The sequence below is a fragment of the Hydra vulgaris genome, chromosome 04, assembly GCF_038396675.1.
Source record: "Hydra vulgaris chromosome 04, alternate assembly HydraT2T_AEP".
Taxonomy (NCBI): Eukaryota; Metazoa; Cnidaria; class Hydrozoa; order Anthoathecata; family Hydridae; genus Hydra; species Hydra vulgaris.
In genome coordinates, this window is record NC_088923.1 from 17186586 (window position 1) to 17203271 (window position 16686).

Below are 16686 nucleotides of genomic sequence, written 5' to 3' on the forward strand. Positions count from 1 at the left end.
TATGTTGTTTCCATGTTTTCAAAGTGTGTGACTTGGCAAAAGTGTTGAGCAAGATTGTGCGTAAAGTTTTTATTTATCTTACAAATGTTGTTACATTTGGCTTACCTTTATGTTGGTGTCTATTGTTATATCAGATATATTGATTTTCGATTCATATTTGATGTTTTTCTTTGTAGTTACTTATCCATTACACTTGTTCATTTCAGATTTATCATATGATGGATTTATGTGATATAAAAGAACAAATGTATGTAAATTTTTATGAATTTTTTCTAGGCTTTTCTAAATGTTTCTTATTCACATTTTATTTTACAAGCAAGGTCTGCAAGCAAGTTTGAGCTGAAAATTTTTTTTAGCTTCTAAGGAGAATTGGCATTATTCTTTGTTTAATTTGATTTGTTAAAATATAGTAGTTCTAACAAATAAATGTTTGTTTGTTCTTGGTTTTTTACTTATCTGTTTTCAGATTTTTATAAACTAGGCAACTCAGCTAAGCAAGTTTTGTTTTATTTTTTAGTGCTATTGGAAAGAGCTGAAAGTTATTTTTTGAGTGATTGAAAAGAACTGAAGTGTTTTTTAGTTACTTGATACTGATTTGAGTAAGTTTGCTATTTTGTTTTATTTTATATTGGATTTACTTTATATTTGATATATATTATATTAAATATATATTTTGTGTATTTAACATGGAAAACTGACTGTAATTTGTTGACACGAAAGTTTATAAACTTAAATTTGCCTATATATTAGTATATATATATATATATATATATATATATATATATATATATATATATATATATATATATATATATATATATATATATATATATATATATATATATATATATATATATATATATATATAAAATTACTTTAGAGTAAAATATACTGACTGACATTGCTTCAATTTTTTATACAAGATTGTGCATTTATTATTTTTGTTCATTAAGGTAAGAATAACTTTGTGCATTGTAGATTCTTTGTTAAATTAAAAATAATTGATGTAAATAAATATTGTTTAATATTTTTGATAAACAACTTATGTATATAAACATATAAAAAGATATGGAATTTATTAAATCTTAAGTTTAAATAAAGTCTTTGATTAGTAAAGATCACAATTTGTAAGATTCTTTTACGTTCATTTATTCAATTGTAGCAATAGTAATATTACTGGTAATATGTTTAATGATAACAGTGAAATTGAAATAAATAGTATCATGCTCAACAAAGTTATCAATGTAAAATGCTAATAGGCAACTTGAAAATAGTTGTCAAATGAAAAAAATAGATCTAGGTAGGATGAAATTATTCGTTGTTGAAATGTAAGAAATGCAACTCGGCGTGCAGAAAACTTACTTGACAGAATTCAGTGTCAAGCAGTGTTAATGTCTGTTAATTTGATTTTACTTTAGACACTTCAGATCAAAGCAAAGTATGAGTTTAACTATTTATAGTAACAATTAACACTTTTAAATCTAAATAATTTGATTTTTTTTTTATAATTTCTATCAAAATTATGTTCTTTTTTTCATTTTTTTTTTTTTAGTTTGTCTTCCCTTTGTCATCTTTTGATTAGTTAGCTAACTGTTGAAACATGGTTTTAATTTTGTAAATTTAGTATGATTTGAAATTTACTCTATTAATCATTAGTCAACAGTTAGAGAGAAGCTGGAGCTTAATTAAGAAATGCTGGAAATTAGCTTTTAATCAAGGTAAAAATAATTTTGTTTACTGGTAACATAATAAAACCAGTAAAATAATAAAAACATAATAAAACCTATTTATTCCGTGCTTTTTACATTTGTTAACATGCTGCTTTGGAAACACTTTCTTTTCCTCTCTCTCTCTCTCTTAGATGAGAGGGAGATTTAATAAAACTTATGTAATTACTGAGCTCTCATGTATTTCTTTATACCACAAATGATAATGAGCATTTATAGGAAATATTTTACAAGTTGCTCACTATTTTATGATATAGTTGCTCAAATTTTTTAACTATAATTGTCCCTTGATTGTTCAAATATTGTAATAAATAAAATCTTTTTAGTCCAAGTATTTAAGTTGATAAAATATCTTATTAAGTTGTGGTGTTATTTGCCAGCGTTTCTATAGTAACAATGTATACATTGTCTAGCCTTTTTATAATCATTTTTAAATATTCTGTAGACAGAATATATGAACCTGTCATTTCGAAAAGGACATAAGTCCAAAACTTTTAGCAGTTAGTTTATAAGTTTGAATTAAAAATTTCTGTATGATTTATGTTTTTTTTATAAAAAAAGAAAAATACATAAGTTATATACGTTCTTTATTTATCTACTTCTATGTTTAATTTCTTTAGCAACCTAGACATTATTTTAATAAAAATCATATTTTTGTTGATTTTGAAAAGTTTTAGTAAATGGACCTGTGCCCTTTTTGAAATGACAGGTTCATATATTTTCTGTTATTATTATCCTAATTCTACTAACAATAAAATGCAAATAGTACTGTTGTAATTAAAAATTGTAATTTTTTTTTCATGTCCTTTTTTTAGGTATTTGCAAGCTTTACTTGACTTTCCTTTTCTGGTACTTGTGTTGTGACAGATTTTAAAAAGAACTCAACTGATGTTAATGCGGTCTTTATGTCGTTACCTATAAGCAATGACGTTGCTGATACGGAGTCAAAGTTAAAATATTTATAGATAAATTTGTATTTAATATTTTAGATAATATATCAAGTTATTAATGTGTTTTTATTGTTATTAATAGTTTATTATATTCTCTGGTTATCGTGTTTTATACGTGTTTAAATGCGAGTTTGATACTCAGTAGGCGTCGTATGGTATCTTTTTGACGATAATTCGTCTGACTTTTTTTTCCCGTGAACTTTGGGAAGTCAGACGAGAAAACTTTGGTTATTTAAAAAAATTAATAATAGCGAAAAATATTTACGCTAAGCAGGTTTTAGGACGGGGGTAATAAACTTTTTAAAAAACAACTATCAACCATTTTCAACAAATTATCAACCATTTTACCAAATTTAAGATACGTCATATATATTTTAGTTAACCCGTATTTTTAACATTCAAACTAAAAAAAGACACATTCAAGTTTTTTCTGATTGCAGATTTATAAAAATAATAATAAATATATATATTTTTTTCTTACTCATAAGCAGTCGCCAAATTTAGTCAGATTAACTTCAAATTTAATTTATTAAATTAAAACATTTTGTTTTGCTTTTTATATACTCATAAGTTTTTATGTACTCTTTTATTGCAACAACTCTTTTATTGGTATCCAGTTTTTAATAAATGGATAAGTTGTTTGTTTTATTGCTTAAAAAAAAACTTTTTACCATTTCAAAAAAAAAAGATCGCAACCTTCTGAGGTCCAAGTTCATTAAACGTGTGGATTTTATATCTTCATGATATAAAATCCACACAAAAGTATTCATCTTATGATGATGGTTCTATGAAAATTATTCTATGGGATAAAAAGGGGAAAAAAACATAGGCTGATTTAAATATAGAAAAAAGCACAAATGAAAAGCTAATATATTCAAATAACTATCATTGTATTTGTAAAACATGTTATACAAATGTAAAAAGAATATTAGCAAAAATACATAAAATATAAATGACATATCAAGAGATCGTAAAATTCTTAAGAAAACTCACAAAGAATATTGATATCTACACCAACAGCAGAAAAAACTGATTGTAGAATACTTTTGAACAAACAAATTGAAGCTTGATCTTTGTATTATTAGATTTTTTATCATTAAAATCATCATCTGTTTTGGAATTTGATAGACCATATGGTCTATCAAGATGGCTTTTATATTTTTCTCCGAGCTCTTTGTGAAAGTAGACTAAAGTTCTTTTAGCTGAATAAGTATTCAAAAGAATATGTTGAACAACTGGGTAGAAAAATTTCTCTGGATCTCTTGAGTCAATATGTAATAAGTATTTAAGATTTCTTCCTTTTGGTGTAGATGATATAATAACCAAACTATGCATACAAAGGTTATCAATAACAAAGTCAGCAGTACTTTTAGCTGCAGTTGGTGTCAATGCCAATACTGGAATTCTTTTAGGGACAAATGATCGCAATTCGAGAGTCTATTATAATGAGACCAAAATGCATCTGATTATGTACTTGAACATACCCTATAATAATCACAGAAAAATAAGGTATAAATAAAATGATGTAAATCACAAGATTTAACTTATATAGTGCTATAGGTAATGCATTTATCTTTTCTTTCAATGAGCAAAATTTTTTATTTTAAAAATAATTTTATGCATTACGATAAGGTCTGACATTAAAGTTGTAAATATTAATGTTTACTTTACGTAGCAAGTTTATCTATATAAAAAAATCACTTACCACTTTTTTGCACAATGGCTTTCATCAATTACAATTGCAACAAGTTTCTGTTTAAAGACAGAGTCATTGACAATTGATCTATTAGTTGTTACCATGGCTTCAGGTAAACAAAATTTTACTACTTAATATTTGCTTTATTGTAGTTTATCTAAAAAAAACAATATATACTTTAAACAATAAACAAAACTCCATTATTAAAAAAAAAAAAATTCACTTGATGCATGTCTAAATTCAATATCAGAATAATATAATATTTCATAATAAATGCATAACGCATTTAGAATTAATGAAATATCATAATAAATGATAAATGCATTTAGCATTAAAAATTTCTCAATAAATGATTAACTATTTTGCATTCACTAAAAAATATTTTCATGTTTTCTACATAAAATTAAAATCAAAATTCCAAAATTTAAAAAAACTTTCAGAAAAAAATGTATAATTTCTCAGGGTAATTACCAAGTAAAAACTAGACCATTTCTAGAGAAATGGAAAACTTTATTTGGTAACAAAACAAATGTATAATAATGACAATTATTACCTCTGTTTGATCATTTTCAATATTTTTTCTTTGTTTATTATGCTTCATAGAAGCTACTTTGATTCCCTTTTTACTAAGAATGTTTTCTTGATCTTTCATTAAACTCAAAAGCAGAGAAACAACTAAAATTTTATTATTTCACATCTTAGTACATATTCATATCGAATACCATCAGGTGCTTTCTCCTTCTCCTGACAAGTTTAAAGTGAAAAAGAGTAAACATTAAAACACAATTTATTTTTCACTGCATGTTGGTTGGCAAACAAAACAATCTACGCCATTGCTGAGAGCTATTAAAGATTCTTTTTGGTAATCCTTCAAAGATTTAATACAAAATAACTCACAAACTATTTTAAAAGCATTCTCTAAATTATCCTTTTCGTTTGTCATATAGCTTCTGAGTAGCACTGATAATTTAATTAAATTTTAGCGCCTTCTTAAAATAAATCCCCCCGAAACTTTACGATGTTTTATTAAGATCAAAGCAAAGCCGCAGGAACATATTTGTTCCGGTAGATGATAAATTGCATTAGCGCAAAAACCAAAGTTTTCTCGTCTGACTTGCCAAAGTTCACGGGAAAAAAAAAAGTCAGACGAAATATCGTCTAGGTATCTTTATACGCATCTGATGTCTATTTTTAATGCGCGTTTGATACGATAAAATGGCTAACATATCCCAGTCGGCAAATTTAGTTGTAAATGCGCATTAGAAACTCGTTTAAATACGTATCGATGTGGTATGTATGTTAGCCATTTTATCGTGTCGAATACGCATAAGAAATACGCATTAGATGCGTATAAAGACAGGTATACAATACGACGCCTTCTGAGTATCAAACTCGCATTTGAAACTCTTGTAAACACGTATAAAACACGATAACCAGAGAATATTCAATACGATATTTTCCTGGTATTACATGCGCATTTAAAACTTTCCAGAATACGCATTACTTACGAATATTTGTTAGCCATTTTATCGTGTCAAACGCGCATTAAAAATAGACCCCAGATGCCGTATTGTATACTGTCTGTATACAGACAGTATACAATACGACATCAGATGCGTAGACAGGTATACAATACGACGCCTACTGAGTATCAAACTCGCATTTAAACACGTATAAAACACGATAACTAGAGAATATTCAATACAATTTTGTTAACTAATATGAATTCATAACATAATGATAATGACTAGCAGTAAGCAACCCATAATACGGGTTATGAGTTATTAAATCATTAATAACAATAAAAACACATTAATAACTTGATATATTATCTAAAAAATTAAATACAAATTTATCTATAAATATTTTAACTTTGACTCCCTTTCAGTAACGTCATTGCTTATAGTTAACGACGAAGACCGCATTAACATCAGTTGAGTTCTTTTTAAAATCTGTCACAACACAGGTACCAGAAACGGAAAGCCTGAAAATACCTAAAAAATAAAATTAAAAAAAAAATTACAATTTTTAATTACAAAAGTACTATTTGCATTGTATTGTTAGTAGAATTAGGATAATAATAACAGAAAATATATATTCCGTGACTACAGAATAATTAAAAAAGATTATAAAAAGGCTAGACAACACAATGTAGTAACACTGGCAAATAACACCACAACTTAATAAAATATTTTATTAACTTAAATACTTGGACTGAAAAGATTTTATTTATTACAATATTTGAACAATCGAGGGACAATTATAGTTAAACAATTTAAACAATTATACCATAAAATAGCAAGCAAATCGTAAAATATTTCTTAGAAATGATCTATTTTTTTCATTTGACTACTATTTTCAAGTTGCCTATAAGCATTTACATTAATAACTTTGTTGAGCCTAATACTATCTATTTCAATTTAACTATTATCATTAAACATATTACCAGTAATCTTACTATTGTTGCAACTGAATAAATGAACGTAAAAGAATCTTACAAATTGTGATCTTTTCTAATCAAAGACTTTATTTAAACTTAAGATTTATTGAAATCCATATCTTTTTATATGTTTACATACATTAGTCGTTTATCAAAAACATTAAACAACATTTATTTACATCAATTATTTTTAATTAAAAAAGAATCTTGACTACAATGCACAAAATTATTTTTACCTTAATGCATAAAAATAATAAATGCACAATCTTGTATAAAAAAATGAAGCAATGCCAATCAGTATATTTTACTCTAAATTAATTATTTAAATATATATATATATATATATATATATATATATATATATATATATATATATATATATATATATATATATATATATATATATATATATATATATATATATATATATATATATATATATATATATATATATATATATATATATAGGGGAACATGGGGTAAAATGACGAATGGGGCAAGATGACAACCTACAGTTATCTCTTAAGCAAAACTAAATATAACAGTTGACTTTAGCTGAAAGGGAAGTAGATTAATTTTACTAGATTTATCAATGGTTTCTTTTTAAATATTATTTTTGTGACGAAAGCTAAGTATTAAAAAAGTTTTTCTGACATTGAGAAAAAAACTTATTATCCTCGTTTGACTTGATTTATTACATCGCTACATCACCAGCTAAAGGTAAATTTTATTTTTTGGACAGACTAAGATACAGGCGTTTTTCGAAACAGTTTCATCTTGCCCCATGTTCCCCTATATATCTATTCACATATCTTTAAAAAGTGGTATTACACTTTACACAATGAAATATGGAAATACATCATCATTTTTTTCAACTACTTTCAAAGAAATTTATTTATTTTTTCTAGTCTGTTATTTTTTCTAAGAAAGAATATTTATAAAGATACAGAGAAATATAAAATATACTGAAATATAGGCAGATTTATGTTTATAAACTTTTGTGTCAACAAATTACAGTCAGTTTTCCATGTTAAATACATAAAATATATATCAAATATAACATATATCAAATATCAAATAAATCCAATATAAAATAAAACAAAATAGTAAACTTACTCAAATCAGTATCAGTTATACCGTGTGAAGTAACTAAAAAACACTTCAGTTCTTTTCAATTGCTTTAAAAAATAACTTTCAGCTCTTTCCAATTGCACTAAAAAGAAAAAAAAAACTTACTTAGATAAGTTGGCAAGTTCTTAAGAATCTGAAAACAAATAAGTAAAAAAACAAAGAACAAACAAACATTTATTTGTTAAAACTACTATATTTAAACAAATTAAATTTAAAAAAGTGTAACGCCAATTCTCCTTAAATGCTAAAAAAAAACTTTCAGCTCAAATTTGCTTGCATACCTTGCTTGTAAAACCATGTGAATAAGAAACACATTTAGAAAAGCCTAGAAACTACTTAAAGATGACATATGCAAAATTGAAGTTTGAACGTTGACTGGACTAACTATTAGCAGATGTTTTTAAAAAATTCATAAAAATTTACATATATTCGTTCTTTTATATTGCATAAATCCATCATATGATTAATCTGAAATAAAAAAATGTAATGGATAAGTAAATACAAAGAAAAACATCATATAAGAATCACAAATCAATATAACAGATAGAGATAAGATGTCATGATAAGAGAGTAGTAGTTGTTAAGTATTGTTATTTCATGTTAGCTTTTAGAAAACAATTCATGTTGGTACATCATGGTTCTAAAAATTCAAATTAAGATATAAACAAAATGTATATGTGGCAAAATGACTTTTCTTGAGTGGCTTTTAGTGAATGATTAAAAGCAGTGACTTTCAATAATAAAACCACTTATAATTTTTAACAATAGACACCAACATAAAGGTAAGCCAAATGTAACAACATTAGTAACATAAATAACAACTTTATGCAAAATCTTGCTCAACACGTTTGCCAAGTCACACACTTTGAAAACATGGTCCATAAATATTATAAGAAGTGTTTATATATGTTATATAAATTTAAATAAATATATTGTGTTTTATAGTTAGTATATATGTTTATATTATGTTGTTTCTATGTCATGGAAACAACATAATATAAACATAAATACTAACTATAAAACACAATATATTTATTTAAATTTGTAACACATATATAAACACTTCTTATAATATTTATATACACAATAGATACATTTTATACTATTTTAAAAATTCATTTATAAAACAATTATATAACACATATTACCACATACATATATTTATCAAAAACTTTTTAATTTTGAACATAATATAAACACATATGCAAACTATAAACATATATAACTTGAATTGTGTGAACAAAAAATTTAAAAATAACATGAAAATATCTAAAAAGGTTTATATATAAAGACATATATCTCGTAATAAAATATCAAATTATAATCATATCTAACTTAAATCAAATACTTATTGAATAAAGAACAAAAAACAGATAAAAGAACTGCAATCCTAATAACAAAATTTAACGTTTAGCAACAATTAAAGTGTCAGTGTTGGCTCAAAATTTTAACTTATTTTTTTAAATTTTCTAAAACAGAACAAAAAAGGTAATAGCATAACAGAAATGTCAATAAACCCAGTCGGCATATCTAGTATTGTAAATACTCGGAGTATTGATCACGTGTAACATACTGCCGTTGATACCAGAGAAATACGCATTTAGTTTTAAGTTTCGAATTCGAGTTCAATACCACTTATTTATCAAAAATACGTATTATATAATATTTGATCAAAATCGGGTACGATATCGTACCCGATTTTGATCAAATATCAACATATAACGGAAAAACAAAAATCTTTGCTTTAAAGCGCATGCTTAAACTGAAATGGTGAAAGCAAAATTTAAATTAAAAAGTTTTCTCTTGAGAAATTTAGTAAAAAGTTTGTCTGGAATGAAAAAGAATAGTCAGGAATACATGAAAAGTTGTATGAAGAGATATCGTTCTGCTAAAGCAGTATCGCATATCTCCAATATAGTTACAGTACTTTTTTGTACTAAAAAAGTTACTAAAACTTTCATAAAAATATCATAAAAATATCATAAAAAATCATAAAACTTTCATAAAAATATCATAAAAATATTTATCACTACTTTTAAATTTATTTAGTTTTATGAAGTCCTAAATTAATATAATTCAAATATATTATAAATCCTATAATTTCGTACCTTGCTTATTTTATTATGTTGATTATTATTTTATTAACATTTCTGTTATGCTATTACCTTTTTTTTGTACTGTTTTAAAAAATTTTGAAAAATAAATTAATATTTCGAGCCAACACTGACATTTCATTGTTGCTAAACGTTAAATTTTGTTATAAGGATTGCAGTTCTTCTATCTGTTTTTTGCTCTTTATTCAATAAGTATTTGATTTAGATTAAATATAATTATAATTTGATATTTTATTACAAGATATATGTTTTTATATATGAACATATATATGAATCTTTTTAGATTTTTTCATGTTATTTTAAAATTTTTTGTTCGCGCAATTCAAGTTATATATGTTTATAGTTTGCATATATGTTTATATTATGTTCAAAGTTAAAAAGTTTTTGATAAATATATGTATGTGGTAATATGTGTTATGTAACTGTTTTATAAATGTGTCATTAAAATAGTATAAAATGTATCTATTGTGTATATAAATATTATATGAGGTGTTTATATATGTTATATAAAGTTAAATAAATGTATTGTGTTTTATAGTTATTATATATGTTTATATTATGTTGTTTCCATGTTTTCAAGGTGTGCGACTTGGCAAACGTGTTGAGCAAGATTTTGCGTAAAGTTGTTATTCATGTTCCTAATGTTGTTACATTTGGCTTACCTTTATGTTGGTGTCTATTGTTAAAAATTATAAGTGGTTTTATTATTGAAACTCACTGCTTTTAATCATTCACTAAAAGCCACTCAAGAAAAATCATTTTGCCATATATACATTTTGTTTATATCTCAATTTGAATTTTTAGAACCATGAAGTACCAACATGATTTGTTTTCTAAAAGCTAACATGAAATAACAATATTTAAAAACTACTACTCTCTTATCATGATATCATATCTCTATCAGATATATTGATTTTCGATTCATATTTGATGTTTTTCTTTGTATTTACTTATCAGTTACATTTTTTCATTTCAGATTTATCATATGATGGATTTATGCGATATAAAAGAACAAATGTATGTAAATTTTTATGAATTTTTTCTAGGCTTTTCTAAATGTGTTTCTTATTCACATTTTATTTTACAAGCAAAGTCTGCAAGCAAATTTGAGCTGAAAATTTTTTTTAGCTTTTAAGGAGAATTGGCGTTCTTCTTTGTTTTATTTAATTTGTTTAAATATAGTAGTTCTAAAAAATAAATGTTTGTTTGTTCTTGGTTTTTTACTTATTTGTTTTCAGATTCTTCTAAACTAGGCAACTCAGCTAAGCAAGTTTTGTTTTATTTTTTAGTGCTATTGGAAAGAGCTGAAAGTTATTTTTTAGAGTGATTGAAAAGAACTGAAGTGTTTTTTAGTTACTTCACACGGTGTAAGTGATACTGGTTTGAGTAAGTTTACTATTTTGTTTTATTTTATATTGGATTTATTTTATATTTGATATATATTATATTAGATATATATTTTGTGTATTTAACATGGAAAACTGACTGTAATTTGTTGACACGAAAGTTTATAAACTTAAATCTGCCTATATTTCAGTATATTTATATATATATATATATATATATATATATATATATATATATATATATATATATATATATATATATATAATTACTTTAGAGTAAAATATACTGACTGACATTGCTTCAATATTTTATACAAGTTTGTGCATTATTATTATTTTTGTTCATTAAGGTAAAAATAATTTTGTGCATTGTAGATTCTTTGTTAAATTAAAAATAATTGATGTAAATAAATATTGTTTAATATTTTTGATTAACAACTTATGTATATAAACATATAAAAAGATATGGATTTCAATAAATCTTAAGTTTGAATAAAGTCTTTGATTAGAAAAGATCACAATTTGTAAGATTCTTTTATGTTCATTTATTCAAATGTAACAATAGTAAGATTACTAGTAATATGTTTAATGATAACAGTGAAATTGAAATAGATAGTATTAGGCTCAACAAAGTTATTAATGTAAAATGCTATAAGGCAACTTGAAAATAGCTGTCAAATGAAAAAAATAGATCTAGGCAGGATGAAATTAATCGTTGTTGAAATGTAAGAAATGTAACTCGGCATGCAGAAGGCTTACTTGACAGAATTCAGTGTCAAGCAGTGTTAATGTCTGTTAATTTGATTTTACTTTAGATGCTTCAGAACAAAGTAAAGTATGAGTTTAACTATTTATAGTAACAATTAACACTTTTAAATCTAAATAATTTTTTTTTTTTATAATTTCTATCATAATTATGTTCTTTTTTTCATTTTTTTTTAGTTAGTTTTCCCTTTGTCATCTTTTGATTAGTTAGCTAACTGTTGAAACATGGTTTTAATTTTGCAAATTTAGTATGATGTGAAATTTACTCTATTAATCATTAGTCAACAGTTAGAGAGAAGCTGGAGCTTAATTAAGAAATGCTGGAAATTAGCTTTTAATCAAGGTAAAAATAATTTTGTTTACTGGAAACATAATAAAACCAGTTACTACTATTTATTTCGTGCTTTTTACATTTGTTAACATGCTGCTTTGGAAACACTTTCTCTCTTTCTCTCTCTCTCTCTCTCTCTCTCTCTCTCTCTCTCTCTCTCTCTCTCTCTCTCTCTCTTAGATGAGTGGGAGATTTAATAAAACTTATGTAATTACTGAGCTCTTACGTATTTCTTAATACCACAAATGATAATGACCATTTATAAGAAATATTTTACGAGTTGCTTACTATTTTATGATATAGTTGCTCAAATTGTTTAACTATAATTGTCCCTTGATTGTTCAAATATTGTAATAAATAAAATCTTTTTAGTCCAAGTATTCAAGTTAATAAAATATCTTATTAAGTTGTGGTGTTATTTGCCAGTGTTACTATAGTAACAATGTATACATTGTGTTGTCTAGCCTTTTTATAATCTTTTTTAATTATTCTGTAGACAGAATATATGAACCTGTCATTTCGAAAAGGACATAAGTCCAAAACTTTTAGCAGTTAGTTTATAAGTTTGAATTAAAAATTTCTGTATGATTTATGTTTTTTTTATAAAAAACAAAAAATACATAAGTTATATACGTTCTTTATTTATCTACTTCTATGTTTAATTTCTTTAGCAAACTAGACATTATTTTAATAAAAATCATATTTTTGTTGATTTTGAAAAGTTTTAGTAAATGGACTTGTGTCCTTTTCGAAATGACAGGTTCATATATTTTCTGTTATTATTATCCTAATTCTACTAACAATAAGATGCAAATAGTACTTTTGTAATTAAAAATTGTAATTTTTTTTTTTCATGTCTTTTTTTAGGTATTTGCAGGCTTTACTTGACTTTCCTTTTCTGGTACCTGTGTTGTGACAGATTTTAAAAAGAACTCAACTGATGTTAATGCGGTCTTTATGTCGTTACCTATAAGCAATGACATTGCTGATACGAAGTCAAAGTTAAAATATTTATAGATAAATTTGTATTTAATTTTTTAGATAATATATCAAGTTATTAATGTGTTTTTATTGGTATTAATGATTTAATAACTCATAACCCGTATTACGGGGTGCTTACTGCTAGTCATTATCATTATGTTATGAATTCATATTAGTTAATAAAATTGTATTGAATATTCTCTGGTTATCGTGTTTTATACGTGTTTTATACGTGTTTAAATGCGAGTTTGATACTCAGTTGGCGTCGTATAGTATACCTGTCTTTATACGCATTATACGTCTATTTTTAATGCGCGTTTGACACGATAAAATGGCTAACAAATATTCGTAAATAATGCGTATTCTGGAAAGTTTTAAATGCGCATGTAATACCAGGAAAATATCGTATTGAATATTCTCTGGTTATCGTGTTTTATACGTGTTTACAAGAGTTTCAAATGCGAGTTTGATACTCAGTAGGCGTCGTATTGTATACGTGCCTTTATACGCATCTAATGCGTATTTTTAATGCGTATTCGACACGATAAAATGGCTAACATACATACCATATCGATACGTATTTAAACGAGTTTCTAATGCGCATTTACAACTAAATTTGCCGACTGGGAAATAGCACGCGCTTTATAAGCAAAGATTTTCGTTTTCCCCCTTATTTGTTAATATATGATCAAAATCGGATTCGATATCATATCCGATTATGATCAAATATTATAAATACGTATTTTTGATAAATAAGTGGTATTGAACTCGAGTTCGAAACTTAAAACTAAATGCGCATTTTTCTGGTATCAATGGCGGTATGTCATACGTGATCAATACTCAGAGTATTTACAATACTAGATATGCCGACTGGGATATTCGTAAATAATCCGTATTCTGGAAAGTTTTAAATGCGCATGTAATACCAGGAAAATATCGTATTGAATATTCTATGGTTATCGTGTTTTATACGTGTTTACAAGAGTTTCAAATGCGAGTCTGATACTCAGTAGGCGTCGTATTGTATACCTGTCTTTCTACGCATCCAATGCGTATTTCTAATGCGTGTTCGACACGATAAAATGGCTAACATACATACCACATCGATACGTATTTAAACAAGTTTCTAATGCGCATTTACAACTAAATTTGCCGACTGGGAATTATTAAGCTCTTTAGCGCGGCGCACAGTGAGTCAGAAAGGTGAAAAAACGGCAAAAATTGTATAACTATCATATATAATTATGCGATACATCAATATTATCGTATTTTGGGTCAAAAAATTTAAATTTTTCATTAAAAATAATTTTTACGCGTACCTATGACGCGTCAAGCGCGCATACGCGTGTAACTGTCTTTTACGCGCGTAAAATATAACCTAAATAAAAAAATCGAATTCCTTGATCCAAAATACCATATAAAAGAACACCACTCATTTTTTAATCTAAATATTTCTTGTGCCTAACCCAGTTGGCAAATTTAGTTGTAAATGCGCATTAGAAACTCGTTTAAATACGTATCGATGTGGTATCTATGTTAGCCATTTTATTGTATCGAACACGCATTAGAAATACGCATTAGATGCGTATAAAGACAGGTATACAATACGACGCATACAGGGTATCAGACTCGCATTTGAAACTCTTGTAAACACGTATAAAATACGATAACCAGAGAATATTCAATACGATATTTTCCTGGTATTACATGCGCATTTAAAACTTTCCAGAATACGCATTATTTACGAATATAAGTTAGCCATTTTATCGTGTCAAACGCGCATTAAAAATAGACATCAGATGCGTATAAAGACAGGTATACAATACGACGCCTACTGAGTATCAAACTCGCATTTAAATACGTATAAAACACGATAACCAGAGAATATTTAATACAATTTTATTAACTAATATAAGTTCATAACATAATGATAATGACTAGCAGTAAGTAATCCGTAATACGGGTTATGAGTTATTAAATCATTAATAACAGTAAAAACACATTAATAACTTGATATATTATCTAAAATATTAAATACAAATTTATCTATAAATATTTTATCTTTGACTCCGTATCAGCAACGTCATTGCTTATAGATAACGACATCCCAGTCGGCATATCTAGTATTGTAAATACTCGGAGTATTGATCACGTATAACATACCGCCGTTGATACCAAAAAAATACGCATTTAGTTTTAAATTTCGAATTCGAGTTCAATACCACTCATTTATCAAAAATACGTATTATTTAATATTTGATCAAAATCGGATACAATATCATACCCGATTTTGATTAAATATCAACATATAACGGAAAAACGAAAATCTTTGCTTTAAAGCGCATGCTTAAACTGAAATTGTGAAAGCAAAACTTAAATTAAAAAGTTTTCTCTTAAGAAATTAAGTAAAAAGTTTGTCTGGAATGAAAAGGAATAGTCAGGAATACAGGAAAAGTTGTATGAAGAGATATCGTTCTGCTAAAGCAGTATCGCATATCTCCAATACAGTTACAGTACTTTTTTGTACTAAAAAAGTTACTAAAACTTTATCATAAAAATATTTATTACTACTTTAAAAGTAGTAATAATAAAATAATAATATAAAATAATAAAATAAGCAAGGTATAAAATGATAGGATCTATAATATATTTGAATTATATTAATTTAGGACTTCATAAAACTAAATAAATTTGAAAGTAACTTTTAAATTTATTTAGTTTTAATTTAAGTCCTGAATTAATATAATTCAAATATATTATAAATCCTATCATTTCATACCTTGTTTATTTTATTATGATGATTATTATTTTATTAACATTTCTGTTATGGTATTACCTGTTTTTTGTACTGTTTTAAATTTAGAAAAATAAATTAAAATATCGAGCCAACACTGACATTTTATTGTTGCTAAACGTTAAATTGTGTTATAAGGATTGCAGTTCTTCTATCTATTTTTTGCTCTTTATTCAATAAGTATTTGATATAAATTAAATATGATTATAATTTGATATTTTATTACGAGACATATGTTTTTATATATGAATATATATATGAATCTTTTAGATTTTTTCATGTTATTTTAAAACTTTTTGTTCGCGCAATTCAAGTTATATATGTTTATAGTTTGCATATATGTTTATATTATGTTCAAAGTTAAAAAGTTTTTGATAAATATATGTATGCGGTAATATGTGTTATGTAATT

At 25.4% G+C, this 16686-nt stretch overlaps 3 long non-coding RNA genes across 4 annotated transcripts; 2 read left to right on the forward strand and 1 right to left on the reverse strand.

Moving 5' to 3' along the window:
- The first annotated feature begins 1282 nt into the window (after positions 1-1282).
- On the forward strand, positions 1283-2736 carry LOC136079007 (uncharacterized). Its single transcript, XR_010637856.1, has 2 exons — positions 1283-1718; positions 2543-2736. It is a non-coding gene; the product is annotated as an uncharacterized LOC136079007 (long non-coding RNA).
- A 3445-nt stretch (positions 2737-6181) lies between these two features.
- On the reverse strand, positions 6182-8431 carry LOC136079607 (uncharacterized). Of its 2 annotated transcripts, XR_010638074.1 has the most exons (4): positions 8226-8431; positions 7930-8026; positions 7050-7122; positions 6182-6367 (listed from the first exon to the last, which is right to left on the reverse strand). It is a non-coding gene; the product is annotated as an uncharacterized LOC136079607 (long non-coding RNA). The 2 variants fall into 2 exon arrangements; XR_010638073.1 differs by lacking the exon at positions 7050-7122 and having other exon boundaries at positions 8226-8428.
- Positions 8432-10339: 1908 nt separating this feature from the next.
- Positions 10340-13515, forward strand: LOC136079608 (uncharacterized). Its single transcript, XR_010638075.1, has 3 exons — positions 10340-11075; positions 11348-11444; positions 13368-13515. It is a non-coding gene; the product is annotated as an uncharacterized LOC136079608 (long non-coding RNA).
- The last annotated feature ends 3171 nt before the right edge of the window (positions 13516-16686 follow it).